Source organism: Cervus canadensis, chromosome 21, assembly GCF_019320065.1.
Source record: "Cervus canadensis isolate Bull #8, Minnesota chromosome 21, ASM1932006v1, whole genome shotgun sequence".
Classification (NCBI taxonomy): Eukaryota; Metazoa; Chordata; class Mammalia; order Artiodactyla; family Cervidae; genus Cervus; species Cervus canadensis.
The window spans coordinates 9,414,978-9,428,197 of NC_057406.1; positions in this window are offsets into that span (position 1 = coordinate 9,414,978).

The following is a 13,220-nucleotide window of genomic DNA, read 5'->3' on the forward strand; positions in this document are numbered from 1 at the left end:
TAGTTATCTGTTTGAAAACAGCAATGTGTGCATGACCATCCCAAACTCCCTAACTGTCCCTTCCCCCCAGCAACCATAAGTCTAAACAACAGAAATTATTGTCTCACAGTTCTACAGGCTAGAAGGCCAAGGTCAAGATTGGTTCCTTCTCAGGGCTGTGAGGAGAATCTGTTCCATGCCTCTCCCCTAGCTTCTGGTAATTTTCAGTATTCTTTGGCTTGTAGAAGAATCACACTGATTTCTGCCTTCGTTGTCACATGTTTTTTTTCCTGTGTGCCTGTCTTTTTGTCCAAATTTCCTCTTTTTATAAGTATACCAGTCATAATGGGTTAGAGGCCCACCGTACTCCAGTAAGACCTCAGCTTAACTAATTATATCTACAATGACCCTATTTCTAAATAAGGTCACATGCTGATGAATTGGGGTTAGGACTTCAACATATAAATTTTAAGGTGGACACATTGAAATAATGGTAAGAATCAGACACAGTTAATGGTCAAACACCAGGATGCACTAGATACAACCTGAACTCAATGCCTGCTAGTCAGAAACACGGAAGGCAAGATCTGGGGAAATCTAGTATATATTTAGAAGACGAAGAGTTTGAAATAAAGAACAAAGGAAAACAAGGACAGAAAGCTAGGAGATCAGAATAAGGTGGTCAAGCCAAAAATAGGGAATACAATACTCCAGACTCAGAGAAGGGATATCTTTCACGGAGAGGAGAGAGATTAGAACCTTAGACACCAAGTTTCAGCCAGTCATCTCCTTCACCTGACTCAGGCTTGGTTGGATATGGTGAATGTTTATCACAACCAAACATATTTTGGTTGCACAATTTTCATTTATCCATCATAATAACACTTTGCTTTTCTTTTAGTCACCTCTTCCCCGATTCATGTAGTCTATCCTGAGACACTGGATACTGAACGAGGTCATTAATACATGCAGTGACAGAAAGGGCAGTAAGGCCGGCAGCAGCGGCATTGACCTGAACAAGCTGTTCCTACTGCTAGACTGCAGGCTTCTGACTCCCAAACTGCACAGTTATTTAGACTCCTGTCCTTTCCTATGATAGTTCTCCAGCCTCCTGACAATTCAATGACTCCTAATGTCCTTCTGATAAATTCATCTTTGCTTCACTAGTCATAGTTGGATTCTATCACTTGCAATCTAGAACTCCAACCAAGGTGACACCCAAATGCTGCTTCAGGGGACTGGAAAAAAAGAAAGCCAGGAAGAGCTTACTTAACACTCAGGTGGATGACTCCTCATTATTCATATACTCTTCTATACCAGTCTTCAATATTTTAAAAGGAAAGTTGTTGAAAAGACTATTAGAATTTTACTTGACTGAACCCAAAATAATAGTATCTTAAACAAAATCAAAGTTTATTTTTCTCTCGTAGACAGAAATCTGAAGCCAGGCAAGTCCAAAACTATTACAGTGGCTCTACTTTGTAATCAGAACTCCAGGCTTTCTGCTTCCATCCTGCTCTTGGCTTCCATTTTCAGGGTCAGCTCATAGCCTAAGATGATACTGGAACTATGGTCAGAGAAATCAAGTTGAGGAAATAAAAATGAAAGGCAAAAGGGCCAAAAAGGCTCCTTTCCAGCCGAGTCAGCTCCTATGATGCCCCCTCCCAACACAACATTTTTGCTTACATCTCATTGGCCTGAACTCAGTCATATGGCTCTATCAATATACAAAGACGTAGGGAAATACTCTTTTGTTGTAAGCAGCAGTATGCCCAGCTGAAAATCGTAGTTCTGTAATTAAGGAGAAAAGAAAATGGCTATTGGTAAGCAACTACCAGTTTCTACCACAAAATCTTCTTTTACTTTCTCAGCAATGACAAACTTCTCAAATGTCTATTACTATATACAAGGCAGAGCACTTCAGGAGTTTTATACTTGTACCAGTAAAGCTGGTTGAGGAGTATATCAGTTAGAATGCCCTCAGCTGCAAGTAACAGAAAACCCAACTGAAAGTAGCCTAAACAATGAGGAAATATGCCATCTCATATGATAAAAAGTGCAGAAGTCAACCAACTGCTATGTTAGTTAATTCAGCAACTCTATAATATCATCAAGGGTTCATCTTCTTTCTTTTCACTTCCCCTCATCTGGTTATAGGTCTCTAAAAGCCCCACTTTGGTCAGAAGATGACTAAACATTGAAAACACCTAGAAAAAGACAAGGTATTCTTTCAGGAGCAAGGAAATAGCTCACCCATACAGTTGCATTCAGTTTGTGGTTTGGCTGGAGGGTCTAAGATGGCTTTGCCTGTATACCTGGTATCTTGGTGGGGATAGCTGAAAAAGTGAGACTTCTGTCATCATTCAGTAGTCTAGCCTGAGCTGCTTTACATGGCAGCTGGGTTCCAAAAGGGCAAATGTTTAGCAAGCCTCTACTTGCCTCATGCTTGTTAGTGTCTCATTGGCCAAAGCAAATTACACAAGAAATAAAGAATCATTGTGGGAGGGGATTACACCAGGGCTTGAATACCAGGAAATGTGCTTTCTTCGAGGTCATCAGCACAACAGTCTTCTACAGGGTACAGTTTTGAGCCCTTTGGGGTGGGGAGTTTGTCTTCAAGAACTTCCAATATTGTCAGGGATGTGAGACAAACTCTTGGAAAGTTAAATAGAAACTCATGACTTCAATATTTTAATAACATTTTAAAGGCTATGGAAGTCTGAAGGCAGGCCCAGAGAGAGGGGTTTCAATCTGGAAAAGCTAGTTGGATTTTTTTCCCAGGAGATTTCATATGGTGGTGAATGTTCCATGCCTCAGGGTCAGGCCTTCAGTGTTCATCTTCAGTATGTTTAGTGCTCTGGGTACATGCATGCTGAGTCGCTTCAGTTGTGTCCAACTCTTTGCAACCCCATGGAGTGCAGCCTGCCAGGCTCCTCTGTTCATGGGGATTCTCCAGGCAAGAATACTGCAGTGGGTTGCCATGCCCTCCCCCAGGGGATCTTCCCAACCCAGGGATCAAACCCAGGTCTCCAGCATTGCAGGCAGTTACTTTACTGTCTGAGCCACCAGGGAAGTCCAAGAATACTGGAGTGGGTAGCCTATCCCTTCTCCAGGGAATCTTCCCGACTCAGGAATCAAACTGGGGTCTCTTGCATTGCAGGCAGATTGTTTACCAGCTGAGCTACCAGGGAAGCCCATTTAGTGCCCTAGTACTGGTTAATTTCTAGAGAAATTAACTTCAGTCCGACTAAACACACAAGCTGCCAGGGAGAGTATACCAGGATGCCAGTGACACTGAAGAGTAGAATATAATGTCAAGCAGACCAGATGTGAAGATTGACCTGAACAGCCAGCCCATTGCCTCAGTGAGCAAGTTCATTTGAAGCTAAATATGCTTGATGAACACAGATTAAGAATAAGGCTGCTTGGACATAAAATTTGAATTATTAAAGGGTTCTGGTAGCCCATTACATTGATCTTCATTCATTCATATATATATTTTCAATGTATTATGAAGTGCGTGAGTGTGTGCTCACTCGGTGATGTCCGACTCTTTGTGACCCCATGGACTGTAGCCCACCAGGCTCCTCTGTTCATGGGATTCTCCAGGCAAGAGTACTGGAATGGATTGCCATTTCCTTCTCCAGGGGATCTTCCTGACCCAGGGATCGAATTCGAGTCTCCTGCATTGGCAGGCAGGTTCTTTACCACTGAGCTACCAGCAAAGTCCCTTTAATTACTCTGAGCAGGAGTCATTTTAAGGGGGAACAACAGGGCTGCAGCACTTCCATAAATTCTCAAACATACATGTCTAGAATTACATATGTATACAAAAGCAAAAGCCCCTTCTTTCTACTCCAACTGATTTCCACCCAGTGCCAATATGAACCACCTCCAGATCAGGTAGGGGTGTGTGTTTATTTGGGATTGATGTCCTTGTTTGGTACAGTCTTTTATCAAAGATAACCCTAATGCTAGTTGGTTTTCCTCTAAGTGTGTGCAAACTATATTTTGCCTTTGTGATCAAAATTATGTAAATACCAGAGCTTTCCTTCTCATTAATATCTTAGACACCAGTTGGTGTTTAACTGACCTATTGATGTTTTCACTGTCTTTGCCTCTCTGTTCTAATTGTTGATGCCAGTTTGTTTTTCTTCACATTATTAAGTCTGTTTCTAGAATACAATTGAGTGTAACATAATTATATATACTTTGGGGTCAATTCTCCTCCTTTCTATTCTATTTCTTAGAAGGATGTTGCCAACTTTCCTCTCTGACTCTCCACTCAGCTCCATATCTTTTCGACACTGCTGTATCTGTCTGGGCAACAGAGAGTAATCTATTAAAAAAACATGAACCCACCTCTCTTCACTCTTGCTCAGCTACTGAGTTTGGTCTGTATTTTGGCATTTACCTACTCCCTCCCTCTAGGTTTCCCAGGTGGCGCTAGTGGTAAAGAACCTGCCTGCCAATGAAGGAGATACAAGAGATGCAGGTTCTATCCCTGAGTGGGGAAGATCCCCTGGAGGAGGGCATGGCAACCCACTCCAGTATTCTTGCCTGGAGAATCCCATGGACAGAAGACCCTGACAGGCTACAGTCAGGGTTGCAAAAAGTCAGCCAAGACTGAAGCAACTTAGCATGCCTCCCTCCCTCCAGTTTTTGAGGACTGACTTTCCTCTTTATGCTTGTCAGAAGCAAACCAAGAATCTCTATCACCTTGGTTTTCTTCAAGGAAAAGAAAGACTTGTCTGTATTTCCCAGCAAAAACAAGGCCCTGCTATATAATTCAAGAGACTCCCAGGGCCTCCCAAGCACCAGCAGGCATAGTCTAACTGGCAGGTCTGATCTTTAACTCTTGAGCCCTCTTGAACCCATTTCATGTGAAATGCCAGGCTGGATGAATCACAAGCTGCAATCAAGATTTCCAGGAGAAACACCAACAACCTCAGATATGCAGATGATACCACTTTAATGGCAGAAAGTGAAGAAGAACTAAAGAACCTCCTGAGGAGGGTGAAACAAGAGAGTGAAAAAGCTAGCTTAAAACTCAAAAAAACTAAGATCATGTCATCCGGTCCCATTACTTCATGGCAAATAGATGGGGAAACAATGGAAACAGTGAAAGGCTTTATTTTCTTGGGTTCCAAAATCACTGTTGATGCTGTTGTCAGCCATGAAATTAAGACACTTGCTCCTTGGAAGGAAAGCTATGACAAATCTAGACAGTAAAAGCAGAGACATCACTTTGCTGACAAAGGTCTGTATAGTCAAAGCTCTGTTTTTTGCAGTAGTCATGTATGGATGTAGGAGTTGGACCATAAGGAAAGCTGAGCACCAAAGAATTGATGTTTTCAAACTGGTGCTGGAGAAGACTCTTGAGAGTCCCTTGGACAGCAAGGAGATCAAATCTGTCAATCCTGAAGAAAATCAATCCTGAATATTCATTGGAAAGATTGAGGCTGAAGCTCCAATACTCTGGCAACCTGATGCGAAGAGCCAACTCATTAGAAAAGACTCTGATGCTGGGAAAGATTGAAGGCAGGAGGAGAAGGGGATGACAGAGGATGAGATGGTTGGATGGCATTGCTGACTCAATGGATATGAGTTTGAGCAAACTCTGAGAGATAGTGAAGGACAGGGAAGCTTTTTTACTTTTTCTGGCTTCTCAGATTTTACTCTCCCATTCCCGTCATTTAACACTGTCTTTTATTTTGCTTTATAATTTTGGAGCATAGAAAGCTTTATTTCAGGCCCAAGCAAGGAGAACAGGTGACTCATGTTCAAAAACTCCAAACTCCCCGGTGGTTTTGGGGGAGAAGTTTTTAGGCAAAATTTGGGGTGAGGACTGCAGGGTGGGTGACTTTCTTCTGACTGGTGAGGAGGTAGCAGGATGATGTTCCAGGAATTTTGTGCTCAGCTTGAAGTTGCCATCCTCCACCTGGGTGGGGGCCTTAGTTCCTGAGAACCATACAGGGTCCTGCTCAGTTTCAAACCAGGATCAGATTCCAGAACCAAGAGGTTAGAAGAACACCATCCACCTGGAGTCTGAAGTTCATCAAAACCTGTCTTTAAGAAATTAAAATAAGAACCATTTGGTCTCAGGACTGAAGCTCAGTAGGTATATGTCTCATCTCATAAAGAATCAGTGAGATGCAAAGTGAGAGGTAAGAAATGTATCTGTGTATTTAGTTAGAGAGACACACATTCCATAGATAGAATGGATCCATGTCAAAAGGCAAGAATGGCCTTGGGAGAAACATGCCCCACAGACAGAGTGTGGGCCATCTCAGAAGGCAAAAGGCAACACTGTCTTTAAATTCATTTATATTCAACAAACCAAAGAGGTGTCAGTCATTAGGATTCCCTAACTTTGAAGGCTGCTAGGGAACTATAACAATTTTTTGTCATCAGATAATATTTTCTTCTCCCACACTAATTAGAAAGGTCCATGTGCTGGCAAAGGGCACTGTGGATGTATCATCCTGTGCTTTCCCAAAGATAAGTGCCAAACATTTGTGTGTGAATGTAGTATTTGTCACACCTTGTTAATTATAATCCCCCTTTCTCATTTAGAGCTTTCAAGATGTATTAATACTGTTATTCTCTGAGTCATTCTCTTTAATTCTGTTTCACCCCTAGTGAGCTGACTGTACAATCTGTATAATCTCTTTCAGCCAGCGTGCGTGCTGTGTGTTGAGGGGAGGAACTGAACAGCTGCCCCCATTATCTATAAAGAGAACAGAAAAAAAAAAAACCATTTTCAGGTGGTGATTAATGTGTCTAAGTGCCACAGGACAGGAGATCACATCGCTAAGATTCCAAGGTGGGGGGGGGGGGGAGGGGGCAGAAGTGAACCTTGAGTTTTCCTATTTGCATGCTTCTAGAGGGATTAACAAAAAAATAATCACAGAGGTTGGGGGGAAATGCGGGGGGTAGGGTGGGGAGTAGAGAATAGAGATTTGTTAAAGCAGGGAGGTGATGAGAAGTTGGAGGCAGAATTTGGAAGCCCTGAATGTCAGACTGTGGAGCTAAAGCTGGGTCTTTAGGTCATAGGAAACAAGACACTTACAGACTAGCAGTTTTGTAGTCTGGGATTCCATTCTTCTATGCCTCTCTAATACAGAAGTCACTAACACACACATTCAATTAGTTAATAATCAAAACTCTGTGCCTAAATTTCTGCTTGGCAATAATTGGCTGGATAGTAATGCAGCTGCTTGAGATGGAGCATGGCTCTCCAGCTTCCTCAGGCCCTACCTGGTCTGGGTTCGCTTTTTTAGATTAATGGCCTTCAAATCATACTTGCTAAAAAAATTCTGAAAAAATAGGTTGCTGCCTAAACTTTTAAAATTATCACTTTAAATTGTTTTAAAGGATGTAATTTATGATATGCTGAAACATTAACATTTTAAAGTGAAGCTGTCATATCACTCTTTTAAATGCATCCCAGTTCAGTTCAGTCGCTCAGTCATGTCTGACTCTTTGCAACCCCATGGACTGCATCACGCCAAGGCTTCCCTGTCCATCACCATCTCCCAGAGCTTGCTCAAACTCATGTCCATCGAGTCGGTGATGCCATCCAACCATCTCATGTGTTGTACCCTTCTCCTCCTGCCTTCAATCTTTCCCATCATCAGGGTATTTTCCAATGAGTCAGTTCTTTGCATCAGGTGGCCAATGGAATTTAAATACCATCGCAGTTTGATACCAACATCGTCCTTTAAAAGTACATGAATAAGGAACTTCCCTAGTGGTCCTTTTCATACTGTCCATGGGGTTCTCAAGGCAAGAATACTGAAGTGGTTTGCCATTCCCTTCTCTGGTGGACCACATTTTGTCAGAACTCTCCACCATGACCATCTTGGGTGGCCCTGCACGGCATGGCTCATAGTTTCATTGAGTTAGACAAGGCTGTGGTCCATGTGATTAGTTTGATTAGTTTTCTGTGATTGTGGTTTTCAGTCTGTCTGCCCACTGATGGAGAAGGATAAGAGGCTTATGGAAGCTTCCTGATGGGAGAGACTGAGGGGAAAACTGTGTCTTGTTCTGATGGGTGGGGCCATGCTCAGTAAGTCTTTAATCCAATTTTCTGTTGATGGGTGGAGCTGTGTTCCCTCCCTGCTATTTAGAGTCAGTAGCTGACCCTCAGATCCCGGATACACCAGAAAGGAGACTGTGACATGCAGGTCTGACTAGAAAGACAGAAACTCAGGCAGCACTGAGACCTCCAGTCAGGATAGACAGAGTGCCTGATGAACCACGGAGGTTCGTGACATTGTACAGGAGACAGGGATCGAGACCATCCCCAAGAAAAAGAAATGCAAAAAAGCAAAATGGCTGTCTGAGGAGGCCTTACAAATAACTGTGAAAAGAAGAGAAGCAAAAAGCAAAGGAGAAAAGGAAAAGATATATCCATTTAAATGCAGAGTTTCAAAGAATCGCAAGGAGAGATAAGAAAGCCTTCCTCAGTGATCAGTGCAAAGAAATAAGAGGAAAACAATAGGATGGGAGGGACTAGAGATCTCTTCAAGAAAATTAGCAATACCAAGGGAACATTTCATGCAAAAGTGGACTCAATAAAGGATAGAAATGGTATGGACCTAACAGAAGCAAGGAGATATTAAGAAGAGGTGGCAAGAATACACAGAAGAACTGTACAAAAAAGATCTTCACAACCCAAATAATCACAATGGTGTGATCACTCACCTAGAGCCAGACATCCTGAAATGTGAAGTCAATTGGGCCTGGGGAATCATCACTAAAAACAAGCTAGTGGAGGTGCTGGAATTCCAGTTGAGCTAATTCAAATCCTAAAAGATGATGCTGTGAAAGTGCTGCACTCAATATACCAGCAAATTTGGAAAACTCAGCAGTGGCCACAGAACTGGAAAAAGTCAGTTTTCATTCCAGTCCAAAGGCAGTGTCAAAGAATGCTCAAACTATCGCACAATTGCACTCATCTCACAGGCTAGTAAAGCAATGCTCAAAATTCTCCAAGCCAGGCTTCAGCAGTATGTGAACCGTGAACTTCCAGATGTTCAAGCTGGTTTTAGAAAAGGCAGAGGAACCAGAGATCAAATTGCCAACATCTGTTGGATCATCGAAAAAACAAGAGTGTTCCAGAAAAACATCTATTTCTGCTTTACTGACTATGCCAAATCCTTTGACTGTGTGGATCACAATAAACTGTGGAAAATTCTGAAAGAGATGGGAATACCAGACCACCTGACCTGCCTCTTGAGAAACCTGTATGCAGGTCAGGAAGCAACAGTTAAAACTGGACATGGACCAACAGACTGGTTCCAAATAGGAAAAGGAGTATGTCAAGGCTGTATATTGTCACCCTGCTTATTTAACTTATATGCAGAGTACATCATGAGGAATGCTGGGCTGGAGGAAGCACAACCTGGATTCAGATTGCCGGGAGAAATATCAATAACCTCAGATATGCAGATGACACCACCCTTATGGCAGAAAGTGAAGAGGAACTAAAGAGTCTCTCGATGAAAGTGAAGGAGGAGAGTGAAAAAGTTGGCTTAAAGCTCAACATTCAGAAAACTAAGATCATGGCATCTGGTCCCATCACTTCATGGCAAATAGATGGGGAAACAGTGGCTGACTTTATTTTGGGGGGCTCCAAAGTCACTGCAGATGGTGACTGCAGCCATGAAATTAAAAGACACTTACTCCTTGGAAGGAAAGTTATGACCAACCCAGACAGCATTTTAGAAAGCAACCTAGAAAGCAGAGACATTACTTTGTCAACAAAGGTCCGTCTAGTCAAGGCTATGGTTTTTCCAGTAGTCATGTATGGATGTGAGAGTTGGACTATAAAGAAAGCTGAGCACCAAAGAATTGATGCTTTTGAACTGTCATGTTGGAGAAAACTCTTGAGAGTCCCTTGAACTGCAAGGAGATCCAACCAATCCATCCTAAAAGAGATCAGTCCTGAATGTTCATTGGAAGGACTGATGTTGAAGCTGAAACCCCAATACTTTGGCCACCTGATGTGAAGAGCTGACTCACTTGAAAAGACCCTGATGCTGGGAAAGACTGGGGGCAGGAGGAGAAGGGGACCACAGAGGATGAGATGGTTGGACGGCATCACCGACTTAATGGACGTGAGTTTAAGTGGACTCTGGGAGTTGGTGATGGACAGAGAGGCCTGGAGTGCTGCAGTCCATGGGGTCGAAAAGAGTGGGACACAACTGAGTGACTGAACTGAACTGAACTGGTGATCCAGTGGTTGAATCCAGCCTGCAGGGGACAATTGGGAAACTAGGATCCTGCATGCCACGTGAGAAAAGAAAAAAAATTTTTTTTCTTATAAGAGTTGAACATTTTATTAATATATGGTTCCTTTTTCTCTTTGAAATCCTATTTTCTTTCTAGAATTTTATACTGTATTTTCATATCAAATGTCTTATTCATCATTTCATTTTCTATGTGTATTAAAGTTTCTTTTGGATTGTTATTGCAATTATTGAAACAATTAAGCAAAGCAATATATTACAACCTTAATAACTATCAAACAGGAAGTAAAATTTTTAATGGAAATGCCTCTTTTAATCAGATAGAGACTAAAAATAGTAGCTCCTGTAGCCATGGAAAAATATTATCTGGACAATTTTTTTCTCCCTTTCTATAGCCATTAAGTGCTGAGAAACTTTGATCACACAATTTAGTAGGTGGGACTGGAAAGAGTTTTGTTATGGTGATGTCCCTCAATTATTTGATCTTCTTCCAAGTTATATGGCAGAAATCCAGTAATCTATCTTAAGAAATTAAAGGATCAGCTGAAAGTTCCATGTAGTCCTCCTTCTCTTTTGTTGAAAACTAAGAACCAGAATTCTTCTGATTTGCAAAAGGATATGTTGCCAAGTCATTACTCTTTTCACAATATTAGGGTTTCTAATTGTCCTCTATTTGTCACCTCTGAGATTTTTAACATTCATGGCAAAGCCCATCCTGAGATTTCGAGTAGAAGAAAAATATTTTTGTTTGTAAAGTGGAAGGGTGCAATTTTTAAAAAATTTCTGTCATATCAATTTTAGAAAAGACTATATATGATGGGACTTCCCTGGTGGCCCAGTGGTTAAGAATCCCCCTTGCAATGCAGGGGACACTAACATCCCACATGCCACACGCTTATGGAACAAGTAAGCCCTCCCAGGGCAACTAGAGAGTAGCTCCACTTGAGTCAACTAGAGAAAGCCCATGTACAACAATGAAGACCCAGTGTAGTCAAAAATAAAAATAAATTCTTTTAAAATGTCATTTGATCACGAAGGCCTTCTCAAGACAGCCCATGTAAACACTATCTTACAAGTATACATCGCTCCACCTCTCTTCCCCCTCAACATTATCCCTTTTCTATACTTTAAATTTTTGTTTTAGTTAGCAATTGCCTGATATTTGTCTATCTCCCCACTAGAGTGTTAACGCCACAGGTGCAGGAACTCATTTGTTCACTGCTGTGCCACAGTAGCTGGCATATTGTGTGGACCATCAGACCTTCAACACTTGGTCCAGTAAATCCATGACTGTCCATCTTCCTTACAGCCTAAATGACATCTTTTCTCAGGTCAGGAAACTCCTTCCCTCATGCTGCTTGCTGCTGCCTGCTAAGTCGCTTCAAGCTGGGTCCGAGTCTTTGCAGCCCCATGGACTGTAGCCCATTAGGCTCCTCTGTCCATGGGATTCTCCAAGCAAGAATACTGGAGTCGGTTGCCTTCTCCAGGTGATCTTCCCAAGCCAGGGATCCAACCCACATTCCTTATGTCTCCTGCTTTGGAAGGCGGGGTCTTTACCACTAGTGCCACCTGGGAAACCCTTTTCGTATGCTACTTCTCTAACAATTTGGGAAATCACTCAGAAGAGTAGGAGACCCCACTCAACCCCCAAATGGGGGCTTCACTACCTGTAGAAATAAGAATCGTTCAACAAGCTACTCCGCAAGGGCCCTAACAGCTGACAATCCTGTGACTCGGTCTGGCCAAGCTTGCGAGACTTTGAAATTTGAAAGAGAAAGAAGCAGGGAGAAGGAAGTCAGCTTAGATGAAATTGAGAAGGCAGTCTAGCCTGTTTAAAAACATGTACTTATGCCTTCACCTTTTCAGCGTCTGAAGACCACCGCTTTTAAACTAAATCTTTTCCTCTGGGGAGAGCGCGAAGAGCCAGTAACAGGTCTCCCGAGGCGGCGCCATTTAAAGTCGGCCCAGGGGCCTCAGCGTCTACCTTAAGAGGGGCTCCACCCACATTTCAGCTCTTTGTTAGTCAACCGTGCCCAACCGGGAACAGTGTAAATATTCTGTTCACAAAATGCATATCACTGTGAACAAAGCGTACGGATAGCGATCTAATTCAGCTGGGACCTCGGCGCCTGACCAACTCCCCTAAGAACGGACCAGGCGCCTCCATCATGGCCGCCGGCGACAGCGCTGAAAGGCAACTGATAGGAAATGGCGCCGGGGCGCGCCGCCAGTCTCGCCAGGTCCAGGGCGACGGGGCCAGAGGGCTGGCAAGACCGTCTAGGAGCGCCGGCCAGGGTCCCTGAAGACGGTCCTCGGATTTTAACACCTAGAAACCCTGAAAATTGACGCCTGCAATATGGAGGACGGTTATTGTCTCTGCCGAGCGATTTGTATGAGCAGGCCCTGATTCCGTCCCGCGTCGGAACCCGGCAAAATCCTCTATTCTCTAAACAGAATGCGTTACGCACACTGCGCATCTTCGCAATAGTGGGCCGGCTAACGACGCCAAGAATGTTACGTCGCTCTCCCCCTCCCCTCCCCACCCCTAGTTCTGGTTCAGGAGGCGCGACAACTCTGCGCCCAATCCGTACTTTGTTTTTCTGCTACAGACCGCGAAGTGCGCCCGTCTCCGCAACTGACGTAAAACGCTTCCAAGAATACCCCTAGTGCTCCGCGAAGCCCTCGGGCTATTCCGAGACGCTGTTTACGTATCGGCTCCGACGTACGTAGCGTTAAGCTGGAGCAGTCTCAGCGCTGGCCGCCATTTTGTGCAGTCGCTGGGAAGGAAGGAGACGCCTAAGCCGCGGCACTGCCGGGTTTGAGCGTAGCCAAACCTACCCACTGCTTTTATAACCCCGATTCTCTGTGTTTTGCTCCCGTCTCCGACGAGAGAGGCGGCGACGGTGGCGTCTGCGACGGGAGACAGCGCGTCGGAGCGAGAGAGCGCCGCGCCTGCCGCCGCCCCAACAGCGGAGGCGCCGCCGC